Here is an 18,901-nt window from a genome sequence, read left to right on the forward strand (position 1 = left end):
CAAGTGTCTCAAAGGGCTGCACAAACCACCACGACATCCTCGGTAGGCCCACATAAGGGCAAGGAAAACTCACACCCAGTGGGACGTCGGTGACAATGATGACTATGAGAACCTTGGAGAGGAGGAAAGCAATGGATGTCGAGCGGGTACAACATGATACTGTGAAAGTTCAATCCATAATGGATCCAACACAGTCGCAAGAGTCCAGTCCAAAGCGGATCCAACACAGCAGCGAGAGTCCCGTTCACAGCGGAGCCAGCAGGAAAACATCCCAAGCGGAGGCAGATCAGCAGCGCAGAGATGTCCCCAGCCGATACACAGGCGAGCAGTACATGGCCACCGGATCGGACCGGACCCCCTCCACAAGGGAGAGTGGGACATAGGAGAAAAAGAAAAGAAACGGCAGATCAACTGGTCGAAAAAGGGAGTCCATTTAAAGGCTAGAGTATACAAATGAGTTTTAAGGTGAGACTTAAATGCTTCTACTGAGGTGGCATCTCAAACTTTTACCGGGAGGGCATTCCAGAGTACTGGAGCCCGAACGGAAAACGCTCTATAGCCCACAGACTTTTTTTGGGCTTTGGGAATCACTAACAAGCCGGAGTCCTTTGAACGCAGATTTCTTGCCGGGACATATGGTACAATACAATCGGCAAGATAGGATGGAGCTAGACCGTGTAGTATTTTATACGTAAGTAGTAAAACCTTAAAGTCACATCTTAAGTGCACAGGAAGCCAGTGCAGGTGAGCCAGTACAGGCGTAATGTGATCAAACTTTCTTGTTCTTGTCAAAAGTCTAGCAGCCGCATTTTGTACCAACTGTAATCGTTTAATGCTAGACATGGGGAGACCCGAAAATAATACGTTACAGTAATCGAGACGAGACGTAACAAACGCATGGATAATGAGCTCAGCGTCTTTAGTGGACAGAATGGAGCGAATTTTAGCGATGTTACGGAGATGAAAGAAGGCCGTTTTAGTAACGCTTTTAATGTGTGCCTCATATTCATAACAGCCCGTAACGTCACGCGTACACGTCATCATTACACGACGTTCTCAAGAAAAAAGTCAGGGGAAATTTAAAATTGCAATTTAGTAAACTAAAAAGGCCGTATTGGCATGGGTTGCAATGTTAATATTTCATCATTGATATATAAACTCTCAGACTGCGTGGTGGGTAGTAGTGGGTTTCAGTAGGCCTTTAAGGACAAACTTTAAATAAGAAACATACTGTATTTTTAATGTACTGTAAGATTTTTTGTTGAAATAAAGCCGATAATGCAATGTTTTGTGGTCCCCTTTATTTTGAAAAGTATCGAAAAGTAACGAAATACATTTTGGTACCGGGACAACACTACTAAGGTGAGATGTCAAGAATTGACCTTTTTAGCATTTAACCTGTTGAGTGTAAAAATAAGTTATCCACTGTATCATAAAACAAAATAAAAATCTAATCAATAATCCTTTAGATGGGTGATGGAGGCAGTTAGGAAAGTTGGTCAAAGGAGGCTTGCAAAAGGTGAGTTGATGTCATACTTCTTAGTTTTTAAGTCTTTAACTGTCATGCAAATGTAAAAAGAAGTTGACCACTATAAATGAAGCTCAAGCAAAACAAAAACGACTCATCCTTTGCCTTTTAAGGATGATGGAGTATTTAAGTGTTGAAGGTGATATCATGTTCAAAAATGTGAGAACAAAAAACTGACATAAAAGAATCATGGAGCTCCTTGAGATGGCTTATCAATAGAGACACAAAGAGGAGTCCGGTCAGAAGTGTGCGCTCCAAATCCATCCATCCATCCATCCATCATCTTCCGCTTATCCGAGGTCGGGTCGCGGGGGCAACAGCCTAAGCAGGGAAACCCAGACTTCCCTCTCCCCAGCCACTTCGTCTAGCTCTTCCCGGGGGATCCCGAGGCGTTCCCAGGCCAGCCAGGAGACATAGTCTTCCCAACGTGTCCTGGGTCTTCCCCGTGGCCTCCTACCGGTTGGACGTGCCCTAAACACCTCCCTAGGGAGGCGTTCGGGTGGCATCCTGACCAGATGCCCGAACCACCTCATCTGGCTCCTCTCGATGTGGAGGAGCAGCGGCTTTACTTTGAGTTCCTCCCGGATGGCAGAGCTTCTCACCCTATCTCTAAGGGAGAGCCCCGCCACACGGCGGAGGAAACTCATTTGGGCCGCTTGTACCCGTGATCTTATCCTTTCGGTCATGACCCAAAGCTCATGACCATAGGTGAGGATGGGAACGTAGATCGACCGGTAAATTGAGAGCTTTGCCTTCCGGCTCAGCTCCTTCTTCACCACAACGGATCGGTACAACGTCCGCATTACTGAAGACGCCGCACCGATCAGCCTGTCGATCTCACGATCCACTCTTCCCCCACTCGTGAACAAGACTCCTAGGTACTTGAACTCCTCCACTTGGGGCAGGGTCTCCTCCCCAACCCGGAGATGGCACTCCACCCTTTTACGGGCGAGAACCATGGACTCGGACTTGGAGGTGCTGATTCTCATTCCGGTCGCTTCACACTCGGCTGCGAACCGATCCAGCGAGAGCTGAAGATCCCGGTCAGATGAAGCTCCAAATCCTAACTTAAAACTCAAATCAAAACAATTGGAGTTCCAAATCTACGGGGGCCTTCCGCCATCCACTCAGACATCAATAATTAAAGCAACACAGAGAGGGCAGCATGTTTTCATTAGGCAAAGCGAACACGGGAGACCCTCAACAACAAAACGGGGGTCTAAAACCTAAGCACAAGTACAGTTGCTGTAAATTCTGCATCCTCTCACAGGCCTTGTACATATAAAAAAAAAAAAAACATTCAATTTTGCAGAAAAGAAGCACGCACAGGCTGCCTTTTTTCTTCTAGCCGTGATATTTTCAGTCATTTTCCCAACATCCAGGCTTAAATTAGCCAGGGTTTTTAAGATCAGGGCCGGTTTTTTTAAGCTATTAAAAATGGATTGAAATGAAGAGGAAGTCTGGCCTAATGAGCTCCCTGGGCTACGGAGCAGCAGGGACCGCGAGAGGGGGGAAAAAGAAGGGAGATGAGGACAGCCTTTGAGGAAGAAGGGGCAGGGGGGAACGCACTCCCATGCCCAAAGTGTGCCAGCTTACCCCCCCAACCCACCAGCATTGGTGCCAATGGCACATACGGCACCTGAGCAAAGCCTTTGCCGCCCTGCCGCCAGTCTGCCAAAAGAAGACCAGAAGAAGTTTGTTGAACCTGAAAAAAAAACTTCAAACTTCACTCGGTCGTCTTGTTTTTTTTCCATTTGAGCTGCTTTTATATTTACTGTTGGACTTTTAGCTCGACAGTTCTACGGGGTTTTCACCGGGTGAACTTGTCTCATCCCGGTAAAGATGATCCTCCTGAATTTGTTACTACAGCGAGAAAACATTCTATAAACACATTTAAAGGTTCCCTGATGAGTAATCTTAGCGGGTGAACGGATTAAGGCTGGCAGGAAACTGGAGCTGTTGGACAAAATGTATTTCTTTCATAATGTAATCATTTTTTGGAAGTGGGAAATAGCATTTTGGTGAAAAGAAGGGCTGTAAAAAAACATTCTAACTCATGCGATTAATCACAAAAAAAAACGTCACATGAATCATGTGGCGAATCACAGGCCAAAAGTTTGGACACACCTCCTTATTCAATGCATTTAGTTTATTTTCATGACTAATTACTTTGTAGATCGTCACTAAAGTCATCAAAACTTTGAATGAACACATGTTTAACACTTAACAAAAAAGGCAAAATAACTGAAAACATGTTTTATACTGGGCTTCACGGTGGCAGAGGGGTTAGTGCGTCTGCCTCACAATACGCAGTTCCTGCAGTCCTGGGTTCAAATCCAGGCTCGGGATCTTTCTGTGTGGAGTTTGCATGTTCTCCCCGTGAATGCGTGGGTTCCCTCCGGGTACTCCGGCTTCCTCCCACCTCCAAAGACATGCACCTGGGGATAGGTTGATTGGCAACACTAAATGGTCCCTAGTGTGTGAATGTGAGTGTGAATGTTGTCTGTCTATCTGTGTTGGCCCTGTGATGAGGTGGCGACTTGTCCAGGGTGTACCCCGCCTTCCGCCCGATTGTAGCTGAGATGGGCGCCAGCGCCCCCCGCGACCCCGAAAGGGAATAAGCGGTAGAAATGGATGGATGGATGGATGTTTTATACTGTATTCTAGTTTCTTCAAAATAGCCACCCTTTGTTCTGATTACTGCTTTGCACACTTTTGGCATTCTCTCATTGAGCTTCAAGCACACCTGTGAAGTGAAAACCACTTCAGGTTAGGCCATGTCACGATACACAATCTATCCATCCATCCATCCATTTTCTACCGCTTATTCCCTTTCGGGGTTGCGGGGGGCACTGGCGCCTATCTCAGCTACAATCGGCGGAAGGCAGGGTACACCCTGGACAAGTGGCCACCTCATCGCAGGGCCAACACAGATAGACAGACAACATTCACACTCACATTCACACACTAGGGCCAATTTAGTGTTGCCAATTAACCTATCCATATCTCGATATTTTGCCTTAGCCTTGAATGAACACTTGATGCACATAATCAGAGCAGTATGATGATTCTGTGTCTACATTAAAACATTCTTCTTCGTACTGCATTTATATATGCTACTTATAAAGGGGAACATTATCACCAGACCCATGTAAGCGTCAATATATACCTTGATGTCGCAGAAAAAAGACCATATATTTTTTTAACCTATTTCCTAACTCGAAATGGGTGCATTTTGGCGAATTAAACGCCTTTCTGTTTAGCCCCCTTGAAGCGATGACGTCAGTACATGACGTTGCCTAGGTAAGAAAGCCGCCGTTTTCATTTTCTCAAACACATTACAAACACCGGGTCTCAGCTCTGTTATTTTCCGTTTTTTCGACTATTTTTTGGAACCTTGGAGACATCATGCCTCGTCGGTGTGTTGTCGGCGGGTGTAACAACACTAACAGGGAGGGATTCAAGTTGCACCACTGGCCCGAAGATGCGCAAGTGGCAAGAAGTCTGCCGCCAGACCCCCATTGAATGTGCCTGAGTGTCTGCACATTTTACCGGCGATGCTAAGGTAGACATGGCACAGAGATGTATGGATAACCTGCAGATTTATTTGCAACGATGAAGTCAACAAAATCACAAAGGTGAGTTTTGTTGATGTTGTTGACTTATGTGCTAATCAGACATATTTGGTCGCAACGTGACTGCCAGCTAATCGATGCTAACATGCTATTTAAGGCTATAGCTGTATGTACATTTGAAACTATATTACGTTTCCTTTTCATCCACATTTAATGCGAAAAAAAACACATACCAATCAACGTATTTAAGTCGATCCAGTGTCGCCAAATGCGAAAGTCCTGATCGTTTGGTCTGCACATTTTACCAGCGATGCTAACGCGGCTATTCGGCCATGCTATGGCTATGAATAGCGTCAATAGCTATTCGCTCAATAGCTTCAGTTTCTTCTTCAATACATTCATACTCCAACCATCCGTTTCGATACATGCGTAATCTGTTGAATCGCTTAAGCCGCTGAAATCAGAGTCTGAATCCGAGCTAATGTCGCTATATCTTGCTGTGCTATTCGCAATTGTTTGTTTACATTGGCAGCACTGTATGACGTCATAGGAAAATGAACAGTGGCTTCGAGAGAGCGAAAATAAGGCACTTTAAAGCTTTTTTAGGGATATTCCGGGACCGGTAAAATTTTGAAAAAAAATTAAAAAAATACAACAAGCCACTGGGAACTGATTTTTATTGTTTTTAACCCTTTTGAAATTGTGATAATGTTCTCCTTTAAGCTTTCATGCAGAGAGGGAAATCACAACTAAGTCAAGTGACCAAAACTGTATTTATTAAACAGTTATTAAGCAGTGGCACAAAAATTCATGTCATTTCCAAAAAGAAAGTGCAAGACTGTAATGAGGTATATCTCAATACAGGGTATTGAAATATTTTAAAACAAGCTATGAGTGCACTTGTGTGCATGATGTCACTAAGATGACATATCAAAACAACACTTAATTAAAGAGCACTTTTTGTACAGAACGCCACTGCAATAATTTAAAACAAAGTGCACTTTTGTGCATGATGTCACACAAGATATTTCAATAACTATCAAATAAAATCGAGCTGCATAATGGGAAATCAAATCGCTATGTGGTAGGTTACTGCGGACGTTATCTCCTTATGTTGTTGATTATTTTTTTCATACGTGTTGATGTGGAAATGGTTGACTCGGCATTTTGTTGGTGTGGCACCGAATGGACATGTTGACATGCAGAGTAATCATTCTTCAAATGATGCTACATATTAGCAGTAATGCTACTTTTTATAGCAACGCTTTTGCCCCACACTTGACAAATTACGGTTGTCTGTTCGACATCTTCCCAATTGAAGCCAAACCACCGCCAGACGATGGACCCAGTGCTATTTTTCTTGGGAATTAATTCTTCTTTCATTTGTTACCAGATTCGTACCTTCTTTCTCTCGTATTACCACTTGCACCACAGCTAACGTTACCCGTGCCGCTTCCCCTCTGCTCCGCGAGGGCGTATACGTATATGACGTATGTAAGAAGGTGCGCTTGCCGTCTCTGAGGAGAGACAAGAAAGAGTGGGAAGAGCCTGTAGTGTAATGCAAGCAGCTAAAAGCAACTGCGTGAGAACGTATACTCGAATATCACGATATACTCATTTTGTAAATCGTACAAAGACAAACCCGCAATATATTGAGTATATCGATATATCGCCCTGCCCTTTTTCAAGTGACTACCTCTTGAAGCTCACCGTGAGAATGCCAAGAGTGTGCAAAGCAGTATTCAGAGCAAAGGGTGGCTATTTTGAGGAAACTAGTAGTTGTGATGCCGTCAATGACAATCTATAATGTAAATAGTCATGAAAATATAATAACAAATGCATTGAATGAAAAGGTGTGTCCAAACGTTTGGCTTTTACTGTATTTAAACAGATTAATTCTGCAATTGATTGTGACTGCTCATGCATGCTCTTTTACCTTTACTGCAGATGGTCACCTGGAAGGCGGCAAGGGTTGTTTACTGTCAGTGATCAGGTCAATGCAAATGTCTCTATAAAGATAAGTGAGGAGACTACAACTGGTGTTCTTGGTAGCAAATTTTACTTTAAAATAGACCCTGACTGGACTTGAGATAAAACTGTTGCCAAGTTTTGAACAAATAAATCTAGTGCATTCAAGTAACATATAAAAAGTGTTCCTGGATGACATTCTGACAATAAAATCGCATTTGTGTCCAAATTTTAAGGGCCTAATTTTTTCTTTTTTACTTATTTCAGATTTAGCAAGTGTTCGCATGTTTGACATCGCTGACCTAGAGTGAAACCTTAAATAAAGTGTTGAGCTGCATCTTTCTAGTTCCTACAATCCCAGAAGGCAACGTGATAGAATGGCCGACACGTTTTCAAATCCCTCTCCCACACAAAATCCAGGGCAAAAGTCTGAAACTAAAAAGAAAAGATTTGAAAGTGGGAAAAAATGTAACTGTTAAAAAAAATAAAAATAAAATAAAAAGATTTGAAATTAAACTAGAATCTCAAATATCAAAATATGTGAATATAAAAAAATGAAAATAATTCATTCTAAACAATTACCAGAGCTAATCATAATTATATTTAACTTCCCAAACATTTTTTTTGTTGTATTTAAAAAAAAAAATGTAATATCCATCCGTCCATTTTGTACCGCTTATCCCATTCGGGGTTGCTGGAGCTTATCTTAACTCCAATCAAGTGGAAGGCGGTGTACACCCTGGACAAGTCACCACCTCATCACAGGGCCAACACAGATAGAAAGACAACATCCACACTCACATTCACACACTAGGGCCAATTTAGTGTTGCGAATATCAAAACTGGATATTTCAGTTCAAAATCTTGCAAAACGTTTTGGCCCAAATGTCTCTACTTTAAAGCCTTTAATTTAGTGTTTTGCCTCTTTCTACACTTAAAATACTGCCTGTACAGTCAATAAATACTGTATGATTGTTGGTAATTGTGACAAACTGCTCATTTGTCTGTAATCTTTCCTCTTGACGTCCATGTGCAAAAGTGGAGACGTGTAGAATTGCTCGATGAACATGAATCAACATGTATGTCTACAAGAGTCTTGGACAGCAAACATCCATCCATCCATTTTCTACCGCTTGTCCCTCTCTGGGTCACGGGGGGAAAGCAAACATTAAAACAAGTATTTATCATGGTAGAAAGACGGTGCCTAGCAAGACTTCATTCGCTAAGAAACAGATAGACAGTAAGCCGGGCATCTAGCCCATGACTATGGTACCCGGGAGAGAGCGTCTGTGGAATGTGAACAACTGTCACAGCGGCACGGGGGTCAGACGGAGGCGGGAAACAACTGCGTTGGGATCAGCACCGAGAGCTTGCGTGTGTGTGTGTGTGTGTGTGTGTGTGTGTACGCGTGTGTCGTTCTATCCTCAGCTCAGGCACATTCCTCAGCTACATTTTTTGACAGCGATTAGAACCTGTCAGAGCTTTTCAAACCTGCCACTCGTCAGTGCTCATAGGAGGCCTGTCATTACAAATAGCCTAGATTAAAATACCACACTCTCGGGGCACAGGCCTTGACTCCCCCTTACCGCCCATCCACCTGCCTCGCGCCGCAAAATGTTGAGCAGTCACACTGGAGAGGAGTCTGATAGCTTCTACAAGATTTTGATCTTATGACATCAGTTCCATTTTTCATCCAATCCAATCAAATCCACTTTATTTATATAGCACATTTAAACAACAATAATGTTTCCAAAGTGCTGCACAGCCATGTTAAAAACAATATTATGCTCCACCAATGACTAAATAAAACAAAAAATGAATAAAAATAAAACCAATAAAAACAATATAAAAACAAATATGATTAAGAACTCGCCTCGACTACTGTAACGTATTATTTTCGGGTCTCCCCATGTCTAGCATTAAAAGATTACAGTTGGTACAAAATGCGGCTACTAGACTTTTGACAAGAACAAGAAAGTTTGATCACATTACACCTGTACTGGCTCACCTGCACTGGCTTCCTGTGCACTTAAGATGTGACTTTAAGGTTTTACTACTTACGTATAAAATACTACACGGTCTAGCTCCATCTTATCTTGCCGATTGTATTGTACCATATGTCCCGGCAAGAAATCTGCCTTCAAAGGACTCCGGCTTATTAGTGATTCCCAAAGCCCAAAAAAAGTCTGCGGGCTATAAAGCATTTTCCGTTCGGGCTCCAGTACTCTGGAATACCCTCCCGGTAACAGTTCGCGATGCCACCTCAGTAGAAGCATTTAAGTCTCACCTTAAAACTCATTTGTATACTCTAGCCTTTAAATAGACTCCCTTTTTAGACCAGTTGATCTGCCATTTCTTTTCTTTTTCTTCTATGTCCCACTCTCCCGTGTGGAGGGGGTCCGGTCCGATCCGGTGGCCATGTACTGCTTGCCTGTGTATCGGCTGGGGACATCTCTGCGCTGCTGGTCCGCCTACGCTTGGGATGGTTTCCTGCTGGCTCCGCTGTGAACGGGACTCTCGCTGCTGTGTCTTGGATCCTCTTTGGACTGGACTCTCGCGACTGTGTTGTATCCATTGTGGATTGAACTTTCACAGTATCATGTTAGATCCGCTCGACATCCATTGCTTTCCTCCTCTCTAAGGTTCTCATAGTCATCATTGTCACCGACGTCCCACTGGGTCATTATTGTCACCGATGTCCCACTGGGTGTGAGTTTTCCTTGCCCTTATGTGGGCCTACCGAGGATGTCGTGGTGGTTTGTGCAGCCCTTTGAGACACTAGTGATTTAGGGCTATATAAGTAAACATTGATTGATTTTAAAGGGTAAAATCAATTAAAACAGTAAAATAAAAATAAAAGTGTATAAAAAACACAGAGGACAACAGAGGACAGAGGACCACACATCTCACGTAGTGTTAAAAGCCAAAGAATGATGATCTAACATTAAAGTGCATCCACATATGATACCGCCGCTAACCCCCCAACAAAACCAACCTCAGTTAGATGAGTGTATACACATACTACTTTGTAAAACAGCAGGCTTTGCTACACAGCTTAAAATAAAGCTCTGCCAACTATCCATCACATAGCTATAGACATGGAAGCTGTAAATTTGATCGTTTGGGAGTTTTTTAATGGTCAGGCATTAAATTAATAAATAAATGGGTTGTACTTGTATAGCGCTTTTCTACCTTCAAGGTACTCAAAGCGCTTGGACACTATTTCCACATTTACCCATTCACACACACATTCACACACTGATGGAGGGAGCTGCCATGCAAGGCGCCAACCAGCATCCATCAGGAGCAAGGGTGAAGTGTCTTGCTCAGGACACAACGGACGTGACGAGGTTGGTACTAGGTGGGATTTGAACCAGGGACCCCCAGGTTGCGCACGGCCACTCTTCCACTGCGCCACGCTAATTAAATTAGCTAATTAAATTAGCTAATTAAATTAGCTTGATGTTCTAATTAAAATTAGAATGTATTTTTAGCATGCATATGTTGGCTGCCTTTGCAGGTTATATCCCTTTGAGACTAAGTTTACTTAATTGAAAAAGTAAAGACATCGCCTTTCACACTCCACTGTCAATAAATTCATTATTCTGCCCTAGCTCCTCGTTTCCGGCGTGCGCAGCGAATTAAAAGCATGAAAAAACAGAAGCTCAATAGGTTTTGTTGAGGATTGATGTTCCTTCTTTTGCATTCTTGTCCTTTTTCAATTGCATTTCCTTACACTTATTTCTTCATTTAGGTTTGTAAGACTGAGGAAAATAAACAGAACTAAATTCCATCCATCCATCCATTTTCTACCGCTTATTCCCTTTTGGGGTCGTGGGGGGCGCTGGCGCCTATTTCAGCTACAATCGGGCGGAAGGCGGTGTACACACTGGACAAGTCGCCACCTCATCGCAGGGCCAACACAGATAGACAGACAACATTCACACTCACATTAACACACTAGGGACAATTTAGTGTTGCCAATCAACCTATCCCCAGGTGGATGTCTTTGGAAGTGGGAGGAAGCCGGAGTACCCGGAGGGAACCCACGCATTCACGGGGAGAACATGCAAACTCCACACAGAAAGATACCGAGGCTGGATTTGAACCCAGGACTGCAGGACCTTCGTATTGTGAGGCAGACGCACTAACCCCTCTGCCACCGTGAAGCCCTAAAGAACTAAATTATAAGGTCAATTATGTAACTTACATAAATAATGTCCCATTTGTCCATCCATCCATTTTCTACTGCTTGCCCCTTTTTTGGGGTCGCGGGGGGTGCTGGAGCCTATCTCAGCTGCATTCGGGCGGAAGGCGACTTACACCCTGGACAAGTCGGCACCTCATCACAGCTCCAACACAGATAGACAGGCAACATTCACCCTCACCATAATGTATATACTTGTTCTTATGCTATCTGTACTCACTATGTTCTCTGCTCGCTGTACAAATCCTACTAAATAAGACCTACACTGTTTCAATGTCCATTTCTCTGTTGATGCAATTGTTGATGACTGAAGTTCTGATATCAACCAAAGCTCCTCATCCCACCGCCCAGATTGTAAATAATGTAAATAATTCAATGTATATACTATGATGATTAACTTGTGTGATGACTGTATTATGCTGATAGTATATATTTGTACCATGAATTGATTAACATGGACCCCGACTTAAACAAGTTGAAAAACTTATTGGGGTGTTACCATTTAGTGGTCAATTGTACGGAATATGTACTGAACTGTGCAATCTACTAATAAAAGTTTCAATCAATCATGCATATGTGACAATAACATCTACGGCTTTTTGAAAGTGCAGTGCACAACTGCGCACACAACAACTGTAAATATACTCCTCCCCTCTTAACCACGACCCCCACCCCTGATTTTTTTTTTTAAAAGCTTTTATAATTGTAAAGGACAATGTTTTATCAACTGATTGCAATAATGTAAATTTGTTTTAACTACTAAACAAACCAAAAATATGACTTATTTTATCTTTGTGAAAACATTGGACACAGTGTGTTGTCAAGCTTATGAGATGCGATGCAAGTGTAATCCACTGTGACACTATTGTTCTTTTTTATTATTTTTATAAATGTCTGATGATAATGTCAATGAGGAATTTTTAATCACTGCTATGCTGAAATTATAATTAATATTGATTCTTTTGTTGATAATATTTATTTTTGTGTCATTACTTTTGGTTTGTTCTGTGTCGTGTTTGTGTCTCCTCTCAATTGCTCTGTTTATTGCAGGTCTGAGTGTTGCTGGATCAGGTTTGGTTTTAATTGGATTGCATTGTTATGGTATTGCTGAGTAGTGGTTTGTTGGATTAATTAAAAAAAAAATAAAATAAAAATTAAATTTAAAAAAAAATCGATTTTTAAAAATAAGAATCGATTCTGAATCGCACAACGGAAACGATTCGATTTCGAATCTATTTTTTCCCACACCACTAATATATATATATATATATATATATATATATATATATATATATATCCTAATTGCAAGAGACTACAAAATAAATGTATCGCAATATAGACTTTAGGCCATAGCACCAATCTTGAGTCTCATTCCTTAATGTTACACAGTCACACGATATACAGTATGTATAACGTTGGAAAAGCAGAGGTAGGTGTGTTCATAAGTACACAATAGCACATCTTGGAGCCACAAACTTTGTTGGAGACAGACATGGACCAGCACAGCTCATTAGCATTAAAGCTACAGACACACAAAATGGTGTCTTCACAGTGGGAGTCTCTAAAAACACTTTTTAACTGTCTGAATTCAAGTATCAAAGCTAGATTTTAGGCAACACACAGACGAGTATACTATTGTGAGACATCTGAGACGTATTAAAAATTGTTGAGAATTAATATAACAAGGCACCTTTGAGGATTCCTTTTTAGCAATTTAATTGGGCTGATTGCAACAAAGCAGTGAGCGGCCTCATTCATTTCCAACAAGTCAAAGTATCGCTCTGTAACAAGTTAACGGAGAATAACGAGCCTGACGCGTGTACCGGATCTATCTGGTGTCAGGGAGAATTGCCTGTCTCGACATTGAAAAATGACCTACCTCAGCAAGATGACAGTCACCAGCGCTGCGCTGACAGGCCAATACAGCGACAGGGGGAAGGCATCATTATAGGATGAGCTTCACAAATGTACACACACACACAGCATTGACACACTTGCACACACGTATTTCAGTTTCAACACGAGCAATTGTGTGCACAGCTATTTGAACACACAAAAATGTCATATTTTTGTAGCTCAAACGGAGCAAGTTGCGGTCGCTGTCATGTCACAAGGTAAATGTGAATAACAGATTACAAGACGTGTCCAGATTAGTTAAATGCCGCCTTAATAGAAGTGTTTATTGAGCGTAATTCAACAATACTGACATTAATGCTAAACAAGGTGATTAAATTAGATCAGCCTGAAATCAGCAAACAAGTCTTGCAAGGCACAACTCCATGTCCATATGGAAGAAATACAAAGAAGCACCTGTGCTGGTTTACACGCCACCTGTTATTAGTATGAACACCTTTGGAGGGTCATGCAAAAGTTCTCGCCAAAAACATAAACTTAGAACATGATCCAAATCTGTTTTGCAGCTACCTTGTGCTATGTTTTTCTTGTGAAACAGGATATTTTTTGACAATCAGTACATGGACTTTAAGAAATACACCGCTCAAAGCTCTACCGCCAAACTAAACTTCAGCATGCTAATCATCTAAGAACCTAGCATTTAATTTTTTTTGGGCAGGTTGAAAAATAAGAAAGTAACGGTCATAAACCTGTTTTTCTTGGATTCTAATTTTGCAAGCACACTCTGCATTCCTCATTACAGGTGCAGAAACAGGAGTCGACCAGAAGGAGGTGGCATACGAGCGAGTGACAAGAGAGAGACACGCGCATCTCTGGTGACGTGCTGGGAAACAAACACCAAGATCCACTTTGAGTGGCAGCTGGTTGGACTTGGCGAGCAGCAGCGTCTCGGAAATTGAGAAAAACAAATCCCAAAGATATGACAGTTGAGCGTCACTGTTGCAAGACGCCAGGTGGTCACATCACCAAAATTAGATGACTTGGATTAATAACTTTTCTGCTACACTGTCAGAAAAAGTTGTAATGTAGTAGTCCACACATGTTCCTCAAAGGGAATATGGCATGATATTTTTTTTCTCAACCCAATAGACCTTTGCTCTATGGGTGTTGGGATACTACTTCTAAACTTCTGTGACAAATGGTGTCAGAAGTCAAATCAAGTCTTAAATCCCATAAGGAGGAACATTTGGAACTAGGGGTGTAACGGTACGTGTATTTGTATCGAACCGTTTCGGTACGAGGGTTTCAGTTCGGAGCGCGGGTGTACCAAACGAGTTTGGAAGCAAAAGTCTTCACAAGCTGCTCTGCTTTCTGCCTCTGTCTCCCACACAGCACCCAGCATTGACCCACCCACACAACCATCTGATTGGTTACATACAAAGCCAATCAGCAGTGCGTATTCAGAGCGATGTAACAACCAATCAGCAGTGCGTATTCAGAGCGCATGGAGTCAATGCTTCAGTTTTGAGCAGATATGTGTTTAGCATGTGAGCAGCGGACAGCGTACTCTCCCCAAATGATAAAAAACACTTCCCAGTCACAACTACTATTACGATCACTATGAGCCCGTTGACCTTCTAGAAACTTAAACTGCAGCTCAGCTTGCTCGCAGTTCTGGCTTGAAGTGAAGGCTAATTAGCTTTTAGCGTAACGTTAGCTCATTTTGCTGTGTGTGTGTGTGGTGTGTGTGTGTGTGCGCGTGCGTGTTAGGGGCAGCAAAGCACTGTCTGTCTGTTATTTCATTGAACTCCATGGTGTTCAGGGATGAATAGTCTCTCCTATTGCTATTGTACTATTTTTTCAGCTATAGTTACATTAATCATTAGTAATGTAGCAGCCTAGTTTAGAATGGCAGGGTCCCTGCTATCACATGTTAATAAAAATATAACATTTACATAATAAAAGTCAACTACAGGCTTCCCGAATGCTGTAATAAATTAAGCATGATGAGTTGACTTGAAACTGTTAAATGTTGCACTTTTTATATGTAGAAGAAAGGTTTTGTCATTTTATTTAATCCAAGCAACAACTTGAGGCAGTTTAATGTGGATTAACGTGGGCAGAATGATTATAGTGTACCCAATGTTAAAAGGATAAAGCCATTGTTTACAAATTTGGTAAAAAAATAACCCAAAAATGTATATTTTGTTGTTTTCTTACTGTACCGAAAATGAACTGAACCCTGACCTCTAAACCGAGGTACGTACCGAACCAAAATTTTTGTGTACCGTTACACCTCTATTTGGAACAGTTAGGTACTTAGTGAATGACTCAGATGGGATGGGATACTTGGTTGAGGGTTCCATCCATCCATCCATTTTCTACCGCTTGTCCCTAATAGGGTCACGGGGGGCCGCTGGCGCCTATCTCAGCTGCATTCGGGCAGAAGGCGGGGCACACCCTGGACAAGTCGCCATCTCATCGCAGGGCCAACACAGATAGACAGACAACATTCACACTCACATTCACACACTAGGGCCAATTTAGTGTTGCCAATCAACCTATCCCAAGCTGCATGTTTTTGGAAGTGGGAGGAAGCTGGAGTACCCGAAGGGAACCCACGCTGTCACGGGAAGAACATGCAAACTCCACACAGAATGATCCTGGGCCCGGGATTGAACCCAGGACCTTCGTATTGTGAGGCAGATGCACTAACGCCTCTGCCACCGTGCTGCCCTTGGTTGAGGGTTATACTTCTTAAAACGTATGTAACAAATGGTGTCAGTCGTTGGATCAAGTTGTAAGGCCAGTGAAGTGACGTGAATTATATTTATATAGCGCTATTTCTCTAGTGACTCAAAGCGTTTTACATAGTGAAACCCAATGTCTAATGTTTATATTTACAAACCAGCGTGGGTGGCACTGGAAGCAGGTGGGTAAAGTGTCTTGCCCAAGGACACAACGACAGTGACTAGGATGGTGGAAGCGGGGATCGAACCTGCCACCCTCAAGTTGGTTGCACGGCCGCTCTACCAACCGAGCTACACCGCCCTACTAAGAGGAACCCTTAGGACAGGTAAGCCATGGGTGATTGACCCAGAGATGGGATGTGGTACTTGGTTAGAGAGTACAAAGTCTAAAACCTTGTGATAAATGGTGTCTAAAAAGTGATCAAGTTGTGAGAAGGTAGAAAGAACTTTGGTATATGAGACTTGAACTTGGAGATAAAACGGGGTACTGTGTGGGATATGGCCCCCTAAAATATGGAGGTATGGCCCATGATCTTTGTAGAGTGCTCAGCATTAAGGTTTTTCAACAAATGATATTGGGATTCGAGTGCTCAGATGAGATGGAGTACCTGTGTTCCTTTGGAAAGGGGCGGTAGAGTGATGGAGTATATCATCAATATGATTCTCGAAAGTGTCAATGGTACAGAAACAGTATCTTAAGGGTAACATTCCCAAATCACAAACCAGGACTCTCGCTGCTGTGTTGGATCCGCTTTGGACTGGACTCTCGCGACTGTGTTGGATCCATTATGGATTGATCTTTCACAGTATCATGTTCTCATATGTTCTCATAGTCATCAGTATCATCAGTATCACAGTATCATGTTCTCATAGTCATCATTGTCACTGACGTCCCACTGGGTCATTATTGTCACCGATGTCCCACTGGGTGTGAGTTTTCCTTGCCCTTATGTGGGCCTACCGAGGATGTCGTAGTGGTTTGTGCAGCCCTTTGAGACACAAGTGATTTAGGGCTATATAAGTAAACATTGATTGATGATTGAACTTCTGGTACAAATGGTGTCCAAAGTAGCATGAAGTCATAAGGCCAGTGCAGTCGGAAAAATCCCCTGGGAAAAATGTCACTCCACGACGATAGACCAAACTGTGCGGAACATGGTACCAAGACTTGGTCATAGACAGTGGTTCAAATCACATACAGAGAATAATTCCTTAGACTTTGACAAACACAAGCATAACGAGATGTACTTTTCCAGGTTGAATTAGCACATTGAAGTTGAAGTTATTGCACCCCGAAAGGTACCATAGTTTTCCCTTTTTTCCCCCAAAGAGTGTTTGCTGTTAACAAAAACTAATTGTACTATACTAAATTCAATAGAAAATACTACGGTTTACTGATTTTCATTCAAAGCTGGCATCACGTCACACTACTTGAATTGAATGTAATATATTCCTGACGTGTCTCAAGTTAGGAACACAGGTCAAAAACCCAAAACAAAAATGAACACTGAAAAATCACCTCACCTAATTAAAGTCAAAAATAAGACCAACTCCCCTGCTGCCTAGCGTTCATCCAGTATATCATACCCAGGCAGTACAAGCAAATAATGTATAATGTATAGCCTCTTCTTCCTGTGAGTACATGTGAAAATTATGTACATATTCCAAAACAATGAGGTGGTATACAAGCGCAAGTAAGAAAAGGGGTGTGTGTGTGTTTGTGAGTGTATATGGACAAACTCCTGATAGTGACCCCGTTCCTCATCTCCAGGGTATAAATAAACATGTGTGTGAGCACGCCTGTGGATTATAATCAGAGAGAAAAGGGAATCAAATTTATTCTGCAACCGCCATTAATATTTCAGGCCCGTTACTGTAGCCCATGTGAAAGAGCATGAATGATTAATTTAGACATCACCTCTGTCACAAACCCTTACCATGCTCGGCCCGGGATCAACCTTTGTGAGAGTTGTAAACAAAGGGGCGGGGGGGTTGTTGTGGTGCAGTTTGGGGCCTCTTCTTGTCTGGCAAGACGAAAATGTAGGGGGGCTTAGGTGTTGGACAAGTTAGTTGTCTTTGTGTTTTGTCTTTTGCTGGCATGGATACGTAACTATCCAGTGTGGCATGTCAAAAAGAAAGATGGCTGCCTATGTCTATACACACACACACACACACACACACACACACATTTATTTATATATATATATATATATACAAACCCTGTTTCCATATGCGTTGGGAAATTGTGTTAGATGTAAATATAAACGGAATACAATGATTTGCAAATCATTTTCAACCCATGTTCAGTTGAATATGCTACAAAGACAACATATTTGATGTTCAAACTGATAAACATTTTTTTTTGTGCAAATAATCATTAACTTTAATATTTGATGCCAGCAACATGTGACAAAGAAGTTGGGAGAAGTGGCAATATATACTGATAAAGTTGAGGAATGCTCATCAAACACTTGTTTGGAACATCCCCCAGGTGTGCAAGCTAATTGGGAACAGGTGGGTGCCATGATTGGGTATAAAAACAGCTTCCCAAAAAATGCAGTCTTTCACAAGAAAGGATGGGGCGAGGTACACCCCTTTGTCCACAACTGCGTGAGCAAATGCTCAAACAGTTTAAGAACAACGTTTCTCAAAGTGCAATTGCAAGAAATTTAGGGATTTCAACATCTACGGTCCATAATATCATCAAAAGGTTCAGAGAATCTGGAGAAATCACTCCACATAAGCGGCATGGCCGAAAACCAACATTGAATGACCGTGCCCTTCGATACCTCAGACGGCACTGTATTAAAAACCGACATCAATCTCTAAAAGATATCACCACATTGGCCAGGAACAATTCAGAAAACCACTGTCACTAAATACAGTTCGTCACTACATCTGTAAGTGCAAGTTAAAGCTCTACTATGCAAAGCGAAAGCCATTTATCAACAACATCCAGAAACGCCGTTAATGTTGAAAAGTACATACAGATTTTGGAACAACATAAGCTGCCATCTAA

At 42.1% G+C, this 18,901-nt stretch overlaps 1 protein-coding gene across 4 annotated transcripts in view; it reads right to left on the reverse strand.

The window, feature by feature from the left end:
* vti1a (vesicle transport through interaction with t-SNAREs 1A) overlaps positions 1 to 18,901 on the reverse strand; it is a 385,425-nt gene that overhangs the window by 220,247 nt on the left and 146,277 nt on the right. The gene's annotated exons all lie outside the window — the stretch shown is intronic.

The sequence above is a fragment of the Nerophis ophidion genome, linkage group LG08 (assembly GCF_033978795.1).
Source record: "Nerophis ophidion isolate RoL-2023_Sa linkage group LG08, RoL_Noph_v1.0, whole genome shotgun sequence".
NCBI lineage: Eukaryota > Metazoa > Chordata > Actinopteri > Syngnathiformes > Syngnathidae > Nerophis > Nerophis ophidion.